General features: G+C 37.9%; 1 pseudogene; it reads right to left on the bottom strand.

The window, feature by feature from the left end:
• Nucleotides 1-8144: 8144 nt before the first annotated feature.
• Nucleotides 8145-9131, bottom strand: LOC120621542 (glyceraldehyde-3-phosphate dehydrogenase-like; annotated as a pseudogene).
• Between the last annotated feature and the right edge of the window lie 7113 nt (nt 9132-16244).

Genomic DNA, 16244 nt, shown 5'->3' with positions numbered 1-16244 from the left:
AATCGATCATTAACCCCATTTCTAGTCCCTCTTTCCTCTATGGAGAATGAAGGTGGGACTGAAATTTTCAAGCTTCTAACCATGGTTTGGTCTTTCTGGTGGCCAGCCCCATCCAGGAGCTCAGCCAGAATCACCTCACTAGAATACAAGATGCTCCTAGTGCTCTTATCATTTAGGAATTTGTAAGGGTTTTAGGTGGTCTGTGCCAGGAACCAGGGGCAGAGAGACCAATGAACAGTTAAGTCCTCACTTAACGTCCTCAATAGGTTCTGCTACTTTAAGTGAAACAATATATAGTAAACCCGTTTACCATAGGCTAACTGATACAAACAAGAGCCAAGTTCCTAGGCGTCTCATCAACGTTATAACACCATTATTCGAGGACCTGCTGTATATATTGTCTATTATCTCGTGACAGTATTTACATGGTCATAGACATGGTGATAATATCTCTAACATTTAAAGAGAATTCTCTTTATCCTAGAAATCAATAAGAAAAAGATCAACAATCCAATGGAAAAATAGAGAAAGAATATAAACAAATCTCAGGCAAGGGATACAAATACTCTTTAACGTACAAAGAGATAGACAAACTCTTTAATAACAAAGATAAGTAAAGATGAAGCCTACATTTAAATATCACTTTCAATAATTATACTGATAAAAATATTATCAAAAGTTTGACAACACGCCTTGTGGGAACACAGGTCTCATATATTGCTGTGACATTAATATGAAAAGATCTCTAAGACAGATTTTGTACTGGATACGAAAGTACAAACCAGCATTTATTATGCTCTCAGAACATATATGATTTCTATTTGTATTTGCATAAGGATGGACACACGCGCACACACACATGCACACACACACACGCACCAATAAAAAGCAGTTACTTGTTGGAGTAGGAACTGGAGTGAATGTGGAACAAGGTGAGAATGAGTCTTTCAGTGTGCACCTTTTTAGGCTATTTAGCTTTTGGACTATATGTATTTTTTACTTATTTTTTAAGAGAGACACAAAGAACTATAGTCCAAAGAGTTTCCTAGTGAAATTTTTCTATGCATTGGTTGAAGGAACATAAACAAGTGTGTTTCATCTTAAGAGAAAATTTGGGCATTATTATAAGCAGAATGTGTGGATCCTGAGTTGCACCTGAGTCCTGCACCATTCAGATGACCAGAATGTCCTGAAGGACATTTATAATGAAAGGTGAGAGCATCACCAGGCATATGTTAATCTATTTGAATATTCTACACTGGATCTATGACTCAGCTATGTATGAACTCAATATTTTACCAGGGCAGCAGCTAGCACTGTTATCTGCTTTAACTACCACCTTTACCAGAAGCATTGGCATCAACTGGATGCCTTTTATTGCTATAAAGAAAATGTCCAAACCGAATATCCAAACAACAACTAACATCATTAATCATTAGGGTAATGCAAATCGATATCACTTCACACCAACTAGAATGACCATAATTTAAAATAATTGAGTAAATATCAACTGTTGGTAAGGACATGGAGAAATTGGAACCTTCATACATTGCTGGTGGACCATATTCTGGGCCATAAAATAAATCTTCATAAATTTAAAAAAATTTAAACCATACAAAATACTTAAAACGGTGCAGCCACTGTGAAAAAGTTTGGTGGTTCCTCAAAAAGGTAAACATAGAATTAGGATGTAACCCAACAGTTCCACCTCTTGGTAAGTACCCAAAAGAACTGAAAACAAATATTCAAATAAAAGCTTGTGCATAAATGTTCATAGCAGCTCTATTCACAATAGCCTCAAAGTGAAAACCACCCAAATGTTCAACTGATGAATGAATAAACAAAAGGTGGTGTTTTCACGCAATGGAAAGTTATCTGACAATAACAAGGAATGACGTACCAATGCATGCTACAACCTTAAAAACATTATGCTAAATGAGAGGAGCCAGACTCAAAAGGCCACGTATTGTATGATTCCATATATATGTTCCCCACATCAGTCACTGTGAAGTCATACAGAAAATGCAGACAGCTTCACTACCCCAGAAGTTATGTTGAATGTACATCCAGTCAGGGAGAACTGAGCAGACTTACATTCAGGAAAGGGACTCTGCTGTGAAAGTTTTACCTTCTTTTAATCTTCTTGGTCCTCTTCTGTAATTATAAAAATGTCCTTTTCTGTTATTTGTAAGAACTTTCTTGTCAACATTTGGCCTACAAAAGTTTCATACTATCCACTTTAGAATGCAACCATCAATCTCCAAGCCTCGATAATAAATTATCTTGTAAAATAGCCATCAGTCTCAGATTTGTACCTCAGCTACTTTCATTTCTGAATATTGTTGTTTGTTGAAAGGGTTATAGTTTTGCCAGCTTCTTCCTTTGCCAAAGAATTAATATATTTACTACTATAGCATATTCATTGTCTTAAAATATGTGTTAATAAGTTTTTGCGTCTGCTCTAATGTAAAGAGATTCGGGGCAGGGAAGAGAAAAGGGGGGAAGAAGCACCCCCTTTTCTCCTCTGCTGGATGAAATCAAGTTTTTATGCAGACTTCATGCAACTCTGGAATTGCTGCGGCCATCCTGAAACCCCAAGTAGAAACATCGCCAACATGCTAAGGATGGACTCAATGGTGATTCTGGATCTGTAATGATCTTATCAAGGCTCTGAGCTGTCATTATTATATATATGTATATATGTATATATATATATATATGTTATATTTTTAATAACATATATATGTATATATATATATATGTTATATTTTTAATATATATTTATTTTCTTGTGATGTCTTTGTCTGAAAGGAGTTCACAAACTACCAACAGGGGAATACCTTTGTATTCATTTCTATTGCCCCAAGTCACAGAAGGATGAAATTATTGGTGGTAAGAATGTGATGAAGGTATAAGGATTCTTATTTAAATGTTGGATATGGCACCAAAGGTCAATTTTGACAGCTTAAAAGAGCCTGTGCTTAATGACTTCGCAGTTTGGGAAGCTAAACAAAGCAAAGATAGTTATGCCATAGAGCAGTATTATATATGATAAAAGACAAATCATTACATATAATTAAAACAGAATATTGTTTTTTTTTAAAGTATCCAAACTTTTGAAATGCATTTTTATGACTGCTGAGTCCTGGGTATACAATTGCAAAAATATTTTGTGTCTGTTCCCTGGCATGATTGTCTGTTTTAGAGAAAACTAATTGGCAGAGAATTTTTTTTTTATATCAAAAGAGTGATTAAATAGCATCTATAGTACCAGAAAAAAATAATATAGTCCAATGACTGCTTGGCAGCCTTTGTACAGGATGTTACAACACATTTCCCAAACACTCCATTGATGGGAATCCTCCTGGCAACACAGAATGACAATGAGTTTATTTCACATGAAATGTGTGAACACGGAGGTTGTGGATTACCTGAGAGGCAGGGCAAGGGATGGAGTTTAAAATGAAATGCTGTCACTAAACATTTATAACACCAGAATTTGGTGTGCTTTCCATCATTCAAAGTATACTCTGACTGGCATAAGAAGCCACACGATCAACTGATTTGAAAAGCTAAAATGTGGGAGTAACCCTAGTGTCCATCGATGATGAATGGATAAGCTAAATATGGTATATACATACAATGGAATATTATTCAGCTTTAAAAGGGAAGAAAATTCTGCAACATTTTACAACATGGCTGAAACTTAAGGACATTAAGCTTAGTGAAATAAGCCAGTCACGAAAAGACAAATATTGCGTGATAACACTTGTATGACATACTTAGAGAGTCTAAATCATAGAGACAGAAGAAATTAAACTTATTGTGAAAAGAAAGCAAACTCCAGGCCTAGATGATTTAACTAGAAAATTCTACCAAATATTCAATTAAGAAATAATACCAATTTGACATAATTTCTTCCAGAAAATAGAAGAAAAGAGAACACATCCCAAGCCATTTCTGAGACCAGTGTTTCTATCTTAGTCAGACTGAGCTGCTATAACGAAGTGCCATTGACTGGGTGGCTTAGACACTGGAGGCTGGAAATCCAAGATCCAGGTGCCAGCATGGCCGGGTCCTGGTGAAGGCCCTCTTCTAGGTTGCAAACTGCCATCTTCTTGTTGTATCATCACATGGTGGAAATTATGCAAGAGAGCTGTCTGGGATATCTTTTACAGAGGCACTAATCTCATTCATGAACACTACACCCTCATGACCTAATTACCTCCTAAAGGCCCTACCTCCTAATAACGTCACATTTGGGGTTAGGATTTCAACACATGAATTTGGGGGGAAACAAACATTCGGTCCATTGCAATTAATTTAATATCAAAACCAGAACCAATGTGGTGTCAGGTTAAAGGACAGACACATAGGTCAATGGAACAGAACAGAAGGTCCAGAAATAGACCCACACAACTGATTTTTAACCAATGTGCAAAGGAATTCAGTGGAGAAATAATAGTCTTTTTCACAAATGGTGGCAGAAAAACTGGACATCCATTTGCAAAAATATGAACCTCTTCCCATACTCCATACCTTATACAAATTTAACTCAATGGATCATACATTTAAATAGTAAAATCTAAAACTATAAAAACTTTAAAAAAAAAACACAGGAGGGACTCTCGATGACATGGAGTTATGCAAAAAGTTCTAAGAAATGACACCAAAAGCACAATCTGTAAAAGGAAAAATTAACAAATTGGATTTCATCAAAATTTAAAACTCTAACTTTGTAAAGGATACTCTTAAGAGAATAAAAAGACAGTTAACAGAGGGGAAGAAAATATTTACAAATCATATATCAGACTAAGGGCTGTATCCAAGATAGATTAAGAATTCTCAAAACTCAATGAAAAGAAAAAACAATATAATAAATGGGCAAAGATTTAAATTGATACTTCGCTAAAGAAGCTATATAGATGGCAAATAAGTACATGGAAAAAACGCTTATCATTAGTTGTTAGGAAATTGCAAATTAAAACAGCAATGATATACCACTTCACACCCACTGATGGATATAATAATACAGACAATAACAAATTTTAGTGAGAATGTGGAGACATTGGAACTCTAATACACTGTTGATGAGAATGTAAAATGTCAATCAACTGCTGTGGAAAAAACAGTTTGGCAAGTTCTCAAAAAGTTAAATGTGTGCTGGCTGGAAAAATACTGCTTGGCTATCGCCCATGGGAACATAGGCTATCATCCATGGGAACATAACATTCCAACAATAAACTTTCTGCTTCTGTACGCCCGCTTGCACAACCGACCTGTGGGTTGACAGGTAGTGAATAGGAGAAAAATAGACCTTTGTGTTTAAGACAGAATGAGGAATGGGATTTAGGGCTTAAAAACCCTGTACCTCTACATTTCAGGGCTGCTTAATTTGAGGTCTGCATATCCCGGGGAGACCCAGCTTGCTGAATAAAGAGTGTGTTTCCTATAACTCACTGATTTCTGGTGGTCCGTGTGTCTTTCAGGGGCTGGCGGCTACAACAAATGTAGAGTTACCTATGATCCAGCAATTCTCCTCCTAGTTATATACCCAAGGGAACTGAAAACATATTTTCGCACGATACCTTGTACATGAATAGGTATAGCAGCATATTATTAATAATAGTCCAAAAGTGGAAACAGCCATAAATATTCAAGTAATAAGGGGATAAGCAAAATAGTTATTGTCCGAGATGGGGGTAGAGGGGATTAGGAGGTGCGGGGTTTCTCTTGTGGGGTTTCTTAGTCAGATATGGCTGTCACAGCAAAAGAAATTTATTTCCCACATTTCTGGAGGCTGGAAATCTAAGATCAAGGTGCTGGCAAAGTAGGGTTAACTCTGAGGCCTCTCCTCTTGGCTTGTAGACAGTCACCATCTTGCAGTGTTTATGTGGTCTTTCCTTAGTGTGTGAGCATGGAGAGAGGGATATCCCTCTTCCTCTTCTTTTAAGGGCACTAATCCCATCGTGAGGGTCCCACCCTCATAATCTTCTCTCTCTAATTACCATCTCCAAATACATTGATGGTTAGGAGGCTTCGAAACATGAATTTGGGGAGCAATTCAGTCCATAGCAGGAAGTGCTGGAAATGTTCTCCAATCAGATAGTGGTGATGGTTGCACAACTTTGCAAATATATTAAAAGCTATTGAATTGTATACTTTAAAAATACAGTAAGATAACACCGCATACCTGCTGGAATGGCAAAAAAATTTTCAAATAAATAAAACAAAATAAAAATGACAATATTAAATGCTGCCAAGAATGTGGAGGAAACAAAACTCTCAAATACCACTGATAAGGGTGCAAAATCCTGCAGCCACTTTGGAAAACAGTTTGGAAGTTTCTTATAGACTTACCCATACCACTTGACCTGGGAATCTCATGCCTAGTATATTTACTGAAGTGAAATAAAAACCTATGTTCACAGAAAAACTGAAAAACCACTATACAAATATTTGCAGTAGCATTGTTTGTATTCACCAAAACCTGGAAACAGTCCAACAAAGTGTGGCCCATCTGTAAAATGGATCACTAGTTAGCAATTAAAAGGAAACAAGTATATTACTACAACAGCGCAGACGACTCTCAAATGCGTTAGTTCAGTGAAAGAAGCCAGTGTCAAAAAACTGCATATCGCATGATTCCATTTATGTAACATCTGGAAAAGGCAAAAAAGTATAAGGACAAAGGACCAACCAGTGGTTGCCAGAGGTAAACAGTGCCTTAGATTTCTGCCCTTTCCTGTGTTCTGCTGGGCCAATGGACTTTCTCTCTTTCGGTGTGCCCCACCTGCAGTACCCCTCCCACGGGCTCCCTTAGGTTTTAAGGCTCTCCATCCTGCACATCAGTGATCACTCCTCCGACTGCTTTCATTTTCCAAAATTGTGTTGATGTCTCTTGACCCCAGTTGTCACTTTCCCTTTCTTTAATCCTGTGGATTTATGGTCTTTTTATTTCTTTACTGTTATTACGGTGAGGATTTGGGAGGGAACAGATAAATACATATTCAGTCTTGTATGTTTACTTACACAAGCTCTCCTTTAATCAAGTCTACAACATAAATATAGTTTAGAAAATGGATATTATTTCCTCATGAATATATGTGTGTGTGTATATATATATATGTATACATATTCATGAGAAACTATAAAGTTTATCTCTGACCAACTTCAGAAAATATAGATGTTTACCAGATACAATCCCAGTATCTTTATGCAAGCAATCAGATTTTTGTCTCCCAGAGGGGACACACTTAAAAGAGTTGTCACACAGTCACACAATTCTGGCAGCCAGAATTTCCAACAGCTGCCTGGGCTATGGGCCAGAATTCATGGGGTCTGACAAACCAGTGGTTTTGCACAGGACTGTGGGAGCTGAGGCAGCTTACTAGTGGTAAGCTGGTGACTTGGCAAAGGAGTCGTGGGCCTTTGTAGGTCTATGAGCAGCATCCTCGTAGTTGCGCTTATAATCAAGACTCAGAAATGCCTTCTCATTACTGACATCATAATCATCCCCTTACATAAACGCGTAAAAATAGTGTCGAAATAGCACTAACTCCCATCAGAATCATTTCTGTTCTCTGTCATCATTTCTATGGCACTTTGATCTTCAATTAAAACTGGTCTTTGAAAAATTGGTAATACTCAAATTTTCCACACCGAAGAAACTTCAGGATCTCAGGAGGCAGTGAGGCAGGCCTTTCCTTTTTCTTTAGCTGTCACGGAGAAGCTGAAGAACACAAGATGGTGGCTTTTAAAACTCTGGATCACACAAGTGTAAATTGTAGGTTATAATATGCCCGACACACATCTTATTTTTAACAATCCTGTTACTGTTTATCTTTGCCTGAAATTTTAGGTTTTATTCTATAATATTATAAAACTATGATCTTCTGGGTCGTGTAAACCAAAATTTTCCTTGGGGGAGGGAGGTGGGGTGGATACAGTGTATTTTATTGATGGTACATGACAAGACAGGACTCCCAAAGCCTCTCCCTATCTTCAGGGGGTCTGGGATGGATAATGTATTGAGGACAAGAGATTCTCAGTGTGTTGGGGGTAGAGTTGGGGCAAGGACTTCCCAGCAGCTGAGGGCCTCTTTTCCTCTTGTGCTCTTTCTGAGGCTGGTGGTCCAGGGGCTCTTATTCCTCCTTGGAGGCCATTTGAATCATAAAGTCTACCACCCATTGCTGTAGAAAAATTCGTTATCATCCCAGGAAATGAGCTTGACAAGGTGATCCTTGAGGTCAATGCCAGCCCCAGCAGCAAAGATGGAAGAGTGGTTGTCACTGTTAAAGTCACAGGAGACAATCTGGCCCTCAGTGTAGCCCAGCATGCCTTCAAGGAACCCTTCGATACCTGCTTCACCACATTCTTGATGTCATCTTATTTGGCAGCTTTCTCCAAATCCACAACTAACACATTGTAGATGAGGATGTGGAAGGCTGTGACAGTGAGATTTCCATTCAGCTCAGAGATGACCTTGCCCACAGCGTTGTCAGTACCAGTAGAAGCAGGAATGATGTTCTGGGCAGCCCCTCAGTCATCATGCCACAGCTTCTCAGAGGGGCTATCATGGTCTTCTGGGTGGCTGTGATGACATGGACTGTGGTCATGAGTCCCTCCACAATGCAAAAATTGTCATGGATTCCCTTGGTCAGGAGAGCCAAGCAGTTCGTAGTACAAGAGGCATTACTGACAATCTTGAGGAAGTTGTCTTGCTTCTCATGATTCATGCCCATCACAAACATGGGGGCATCAACAGAAGGAGCAGTGATGAACTTTTTGGTTCCGCTCTTCAAGTGAACCCCAGCCTTCTCCAAAGCAGTAAAGACACCAGTGGACTCCATAATATGTTCAGCATCAGCATCACCCCATTTAACGTTAGAAGGATCTCAGTCCTGAAGGATGGAGGCGGGCTTTCCATTGATGACAAACTTCCTATTCTCAGCCTTGACTGTGCCATTGAACTTGCCATGGGTGGAATCATACTGGAACATGTAGACCATGTAGTTGAGGTCAATGAAGGGATCACTAATGGCAACAATGACAACTTTGCCAGATTTAAAGGCATCCCTGGTGACCGGGCACTCAATACGGCCACATTCGTTTACTCCAACCTTTATCATGTCTCAGATACATGGTTGCCTGTCAAATGCAGGGGAGGGGGCAGAGAGCCAAACCAGGACTTTCTTGACAGAAGCTATAGGAAATCTTGTGTAGCAATGAGGCAGAATGTTGTTTACTACTTTTAGGCACTACCTTCTTTTTGCTAATGGAACTCTGATTTTGTTAAGTATGGGCTGGCAACCTGCCGCGTCCTCTTTCTACCCTACTGCGTGACAAGGTCCGGAGATGGGGACAGAGGCTTCAAGGAATGCATCGTCAAGAACGAGGACGTGGCATGTGTTTAGGGATAATTGGTTTCTTAGAAATGATCCTATTAAGAGGGGGAATTTAGGTAGCACAAATTCTAGTAAGTGTAAACGCTATACAAATGGATTTCCTCAAAATTGGCTCTGAGGAAAACATAGTAAATTCCCCGCGTATGGAATCAGCTCTAGTCACCCTGACGTGTCCAGAATGCATAAACCCTTTATTTGAACAATTATTAAGGGAAATTCCTTTTGACGCGCCTCTTAAAGATATTATGAATAAATTATAACAAGCTGAATTACTAGAACCAGTTTATACTCCTGTTCCCATGCAGTTAGTAGAAAAATTAGTAAAGGATAAGAAATTTACTCATAAGCCTGTGCCTACTATAGAAGGGCCTCCTTTTGTGGCCTAGTGGATAAATAGAAAACTCTGGTATCCACCTAGGGGGGCTAATAGTATGAAAAGATTACCTGATCTTCCTTTGCCTTATTCAGAAGCTTATAATAAAGATAGTATACATGTAGTGAATAAAGATAGAATTCATGTGCCTTATAGTAGTTTAAGTTTCATAGAAAGGCTGGCTAGGTCGGGATCTCCTTGGTGCTTAAAAACAAAGGAACAGAAACTTAGCTTATGAAAGCAGCTTTGTAAAACTGATTTTTATAAATATTTTCCTCATTACTGCACCAAGGAAACTTTTGAACAGCTATGAGAAAGGTTCAGCTTGAACTTTAGATATAGCATAAATCAAATAGCATTTAAAAGATTTCTTCAGGCAGAAAGAAGAACAATGTCTGCCCACAAGCCAATACTTGCTGTTATGAATACATCTATCTATCACCTTTACTTAAATCAATCTGTATCTTACGTAATAGATATAAGAATTAAAAGTTTAGATTGTTCCATCAGGTAGTTCTGTTCTAATGATTGAGAGAAAAATGTACTAGTTAATCATGAACATTAATAATAATATACTCTATAAGATTTTCTGCTCCGCCTAACCACAGAAATTTAACTCCCTGCTACCTTAACAACAAAGTATAATCAAATGCCAAATAAAAAGTATAAAAGTTGTACTCAAATCACAATAAAACGGAACAGTGTCACACCGCCTCTGAGCTGTGTAGTCGACTGTCTCCCGCGCCGACGCCTTGCCCACCTTCGGGGCCCCCTGGATCCTGTCGTGGCTGGACCGCGGCAGCAACCGACTTAAGAAAGATGGTGGTATCACCCAGTAAGGTTGCCAAATTTAACAAGTAAAAATATAGGACACACAGTTAAAAATGAATTTCAAACAAAAAATAGGCAACCCTCTCCCCCAGGTTTCAAGGATGAATTGTGTTTGGTCAAGCCCAACATGGTAATCTCTTTTCCCTTTGTCTGTGATTGCTTTGGAGGTGGGCATATAACACATTTCTGACCAATTGCATTTGATGAGAAGTCTTTTGGTGGCTTCTGGGAAAGGTTTCCCTCCCTGATTAAAAACAAGGGGGTTGGGGGAAAGAGAGAGAGAGAGGGAGAGAGATCGAGAGATCAATGTAGGAAGTCTTTCATGCCTTCTGCCTGCAATAATCTCATGGAAGATGGGGTGCTGAGAATAGCGGAAGTCGTTTTGTCACCGTGGAGAAAAAGTCATGTGAAAGTCAGAGAGACTGACCCAGAGCTCTGCCATTGTTGAACTTCTGAAGTAGGCAGCTACTTCTGGAATTCTCTTCTCCAGATTTCTTGTTTTGTGAAATAATGAATGTCCTTGTTGTTTGAGCCTCTTCGAGGTGGGTATTCTGTTTATGCTGCTGGAAGCATCCTAAATGATTCAGCTGAAAGTATTTTTAATCTCACTCATCAGGTTTTAATACTACTAGTCACTGGCCTAATAGTATTACATGGGTCTTTCTCAACTTCTCACGGAAGAATCACAGAAACTCTCCCACAGTATATGGAGTGTGGGCGGAAGACAGTTTCTTGCTTCTTAGGATGGAATAGTTATTTTTATTAACAGTTCTCTATGTCTTCAATGTCATTGCTTCAGACATCTGAATTGGCTGCTTAGGGAAGTGCCAATTTTATGGAACAGATGGATACTGTTTCACAGTTGTGGGTGGGCAGGCAACCTTTAGCCCAGAAGTTGAGGTTGGTGATCCTGAGATATCATTAGCATCAATGGCATCTGTGCTGTCACTTTTTATCACAATGTAGATAATACCCACTGTTGGTTTTATTTCAGTACATTCTAAAATGAGTAAAATTTACCAAATGTTTAATAGCCAATTTGTATGTATGGCAAACATTTTTATCTTTAAATATGTTGAATAGATTATATATGCACATGGCATATACAGAATTCAGACCAATAAGCCAACCCCCTTCCATCCTAGTCTCTTTTTTCCTTCTTTAGAAGTAATCTTTGTTATCAGTTTCTTGTATATCATTCCAGACTTTTGAATACATGAACAAATATGTAAATATGTACAGCTCCTTTTAAAATACAAATGGTAGAACAGAACACACATTAATCATATCTCAAAGGTCCTCTGACACCATTATCTTTTAAGCTATCTTATTCTGTTCAAGGGCTGCATAGTATTCCAACGCATGGCTGCACCATAATGTGCTAGCCAATCTCCTGTTGATGGATACTCTACTGTGGAGAGAAGGTTGTAAACTGACAAGGTCCTTGCAATCTGTGAGGCCAACCAAGGATTGCCTCACCTCCACAAATCCCCCTAAGAATTGGGAAGTAGGAACTGATCAGAAAACAATGCGGGTGTTGAAATGCAAATGACGATAGCAGGCTGTATTGGGTAGTGGTAATCTACGGAAATGCAAATGATTATAGTAGGATGTGGAGGTTGGGTGGGGATAATCTCATTTTAGCCAGCAAATGTATGCTCTTGTATAAAAGCGACTTACAAAAATAAAATCGCTCTCTACTCCATCATCAGTGGACAGTGGGCCTTCCGATCCCAGCTTTCTGTCTTCTTTCTTTTCTTCATCTCCCACCGTTCTCACTCAGGTTTATTTTCCAGAGCTGCGCTGGATGTGGCGGGATTTACCACTTGCTAGATATGGCATTCTATTGGATATTTGTCTTGTTTTCTGGTTGGCCAGCTCCATTGGAAAATTCCTCATATTTGTGGAAGAACTCACTATCTAGTCTCCTTTGAAGCTCCAACAACCAATTGTACCCATGTCAGTCTCCAAATCAGAAATGGACCCCAGGAGAAAATGGGCTTTGGAAAAAGACATCCATTTTGCTGGCAAGGGTGCAGCAGAGCCTTGTGTCTTTGGGGCAGTAGGAGTTACAAACTGAGTTCCTAATTCAAAAGAGATTAAGCATAGAGTCATCACACGACCCAGCAATTTCACTCCTAGGTCTATAACCAAGAGAAATGGAAACATATTCACATGAGAACTGGTACATGAATGTTCATTGCAACATTATTTATAATAAACAAAAAGTGGAAACAACCCAAATGTTTATCAACTGTTGAATGGATAAACAAAATACTATATATTCACAAAATGGAATATTATTCAGCAATAAAAAGGAATGAAGTACTGATGCATACTACAACATGGATGAACCTTGAAAACATTATGCTAAATGAAAGAAGCCAGTCATAAAGGACCACATATTTTATGATTCCATTTATATGAAATGTTCAGAATAGGCAAATCCATAAAGTCAGAAAATAGAGCCTTCCCTCCTCCAGTGTCACTAGAGATGATGTAGGGAGCATCCTTTCCCCTCCCAGCCAGGATGTGGGGACACTGTCCTTCTCAGGGTCTCAACAGGAGCTCTGTGGGGAACCTGGACTTCTACTCCCACCTGACAGCAAGGTGACCATATATAATGACAATAACAAGTACAACTGGTAAACTCAGTTTGGAGAAAAAACACAACTGATTCTTGGCATGTATACAGCTCAACCAGTGGGAGCCATGTGTATATGATTGCTTTAGAAAGTAGCCTGCTAGCTCTGGCTGGGATTTTAGTAGGTTTTGGCCACCAGTCAGTACGTTTTGCAGAATAGATAGCATCTCTCACTCAATCTGCTGAGGTGGTTAAGTAGAGGTTGGTTAGAATTACTACTGCATTTCCACATGGAAATATTGCAAGTTAAATGGGCTTTTTGCATCCGAGCCTGCTTGCCAGTTTTTAGTTATAGCACCTGTCCAAAGAAGAGAGAGGACCCCCACTATAAGCACCATCCATACTTTGGGTACTGAGGACCCCACATGGACAGTTCAGACAGAACCACGGCTCCTTGGAATTGCCCGTCAGGATCAAATACAATTCATAAAGGAGAGTCTGCATGGAAAGCCACTCGGATCTGGTATTTACATCATCAAGGAAAAGCAGTTTCTATGCTACTGTCATTCAGGACAATCAAATTAATCTATAAATTTAATGTCTTCCCAACCAAATCTTAACAAGATTTTTAAATTGGAATTTGAGAATTCTGCTTCTCTTCTGGAAGAGAAAATGTTCAACAGCAGTCTAAAAAAATCTGAAAAAGATTATTGAGTGGGAATTCACCCTACAGTATATGAAAATGTAAATATAAAAATATATAAAGCTATATAAACATAATACAAATAGATTTAGTAATATAAAACTAAGGAGATAAAAATAGACAAATAGATCAGTGGAATAAAGTGCAGAACAGATCTATAGATATGTACAAATGAAACTTACAATTTTAAAAGTTTTTAAACTATATTTTTAATAATATTTGTGTGGAGAATGTCTTCCTAAACAAGATACAAAACCCAGAAGCCATAAAAAAAAAAAAACAAAAACGCAGATTTATTCTCATAGGAATTTAAAACCTCTGCTAAAAGAAATACTTTAAGTTCAAAGAAAAGGGAAAGAGAGAAAAAAATAATTGCTTTGAATTAATATCCAGAATATATACAGAATTCTGTTGACAGCTACTTAAATTGACAAAGGATATGACCAGAAAATTCACAGAAAAATCCGAACCAAAAAAGGAGGAAGAGGAGGAGGAAGAGAAGGGAGAGAAAGCGAAGAAGGCAGAGAAGGAGAAGGGTGAGGAAGAGAAGAAGAGAAAAAAGTTGCTCAAACTCAATAGTAATCAAGAAAAGCAAATTAAATGACATATGTTTTTGCCCATCAGATTGTTCAACATTTATAAGATTGCTTGTCTAAAGCCACCTTTTTTGCTGTGAAATAACACTGAAGTTGCAATACATTTCTAAATAATTTCCAGTTTGCTTTATCTTTCGTGAGGTGTTATTCAGAAGTATTTTAACTTCCAGATGTATAGGGCTTTTAAAAATGTTTTTGTATCAGTAATACAAGAATTGTTCAAAATCAAAGTGTATAAAAACGTGTAGACAGATGAGAGAGAAGACTCCCATCCCACCCCTGTCCCCTCTCACAGGCATCCATCCTTGTTAGTTTCCTTATACCCTTCCAGAGACAGTTTGTGCATACACAGCTATTAACTTTTTTTCTCATTTTTACTACAAAAGGCATATATTATATATGATTCTGCATCTTAATTTTCTTCTTAATGTATTGGAAATGAGAACTATGTCAATAAGTATCATGTTAGATTAAAATCGTATTGAAAAATATAGAGCATATGACATATTTGTGATGTTTAAAGTGAACCTTTCTGATATTTCCACCCAGTGAAGAACTAGTCTCTGCAAAGCCCCCCTCCCTGATCATATCATACATCCTCTTCCCTTGGGGTAAACATGCTCCTGGCATTGGGGTTAATCATTCCCTTGCTTTCTTTAGGGATTTACCGCATCTTCATGGGTCCATGAACGATAGAGCTTTTTTTTTCTGTTTTGAGCTTTAACAAATGGAATCTGTTTTCTTCTATGACTCACTTCCTTTTGATCAATATTTCAGCTTGTTGATGTGTGTGGTTGTAGTTAATTTTCTGTCACTGCTGCATAGCATTCCCGTACAAATGTAATACTAGTTTTTATGAACTTTTGTCTCCAGTTTGGAGTAATTATGTTGCTAGGAAAGTTTTTGTACATCTGGTTCAGGGCAATGGTTCTCACAGTGTGGTCAACCTCAAGACCCTGGGACCTTTTCAAGGAACTTATCATTGAAGTTAAAATTATTTTCTCCTATGATAATAATGAGATATAATGTACCCTTTTCACTCTGGACATTTGCACTGATGGTACAAAAGCAATGATGGGTAAAACCGTGGCTACTTTAGCATGAATCAAGTCAATGGCTCCAAACAGTACATGAAGTCATTTTTTTGGCCAATCTGTTAAGTACGTACTGTCTCGTTTGAGTTTTAATTGGTATATCTCTGATTACTACAAGAGTGAATTCCTTTTCACCTGTTTATAGGTCATTTGCATGTCCTCTTTTGTAAAATGTCAGTTCAAATCCTTTCCCCATTTTTAATCGGATGATTTGTCTTTTTCATGTCGGTTGTTAGGTGTTCTTTACATCACATGTTCTTTAAGGCAGTTATATGTGAAGAAAATAGGTTTTCTCTAATTTTTGTATGTTGTCGTTTTTACTCTTTTAATGGTGTCTTTTGTTGAAAAGAAGTTTTAAATTTTAATATGGTCAAATTCATCACTCTTTTTCTTTGCTTTGAGCTTCTGTGTAACTGTGCTAACTAGAATATCAAGTGCAATGGTGAAATGAAATTGTACTAGCAACATCCTTACCTTGTTTCTGACCTCAAAAAAGAAAGCTTTTCAATCCTTTACCATTACATTTTTGTCCTATTTCCCTTAAAAAAAAAAAAAACCCAAAAAACAAAAAACTTTGATTATGGTTAAAAGAATTAGTTCAATTATTTTACCTTTAAGTTTTTAAAGTTTTGCTGTAGAACTTTTCCAAGAATACC

The sequence above is a fragment of the Pteropus medius genome, unplaced genomic scaffold, assembly GCF_902729225.1.
Source record: "Pteropus medius unplaced genomic scaffold, Ma_sr-lr_union100, whole genome shotgun sequence".
Classification (NCBI taxonomy): Eukaryota; Metazoa; Chordata; class Mammalia; order Chiroptera; family Pteropodidae; genus Pteropus; species Pteropus medius.
Note: the sequence above shows the minus strand (reverse complement) of the source record. Positions and strands in the feature narration are given on the sequence as shown.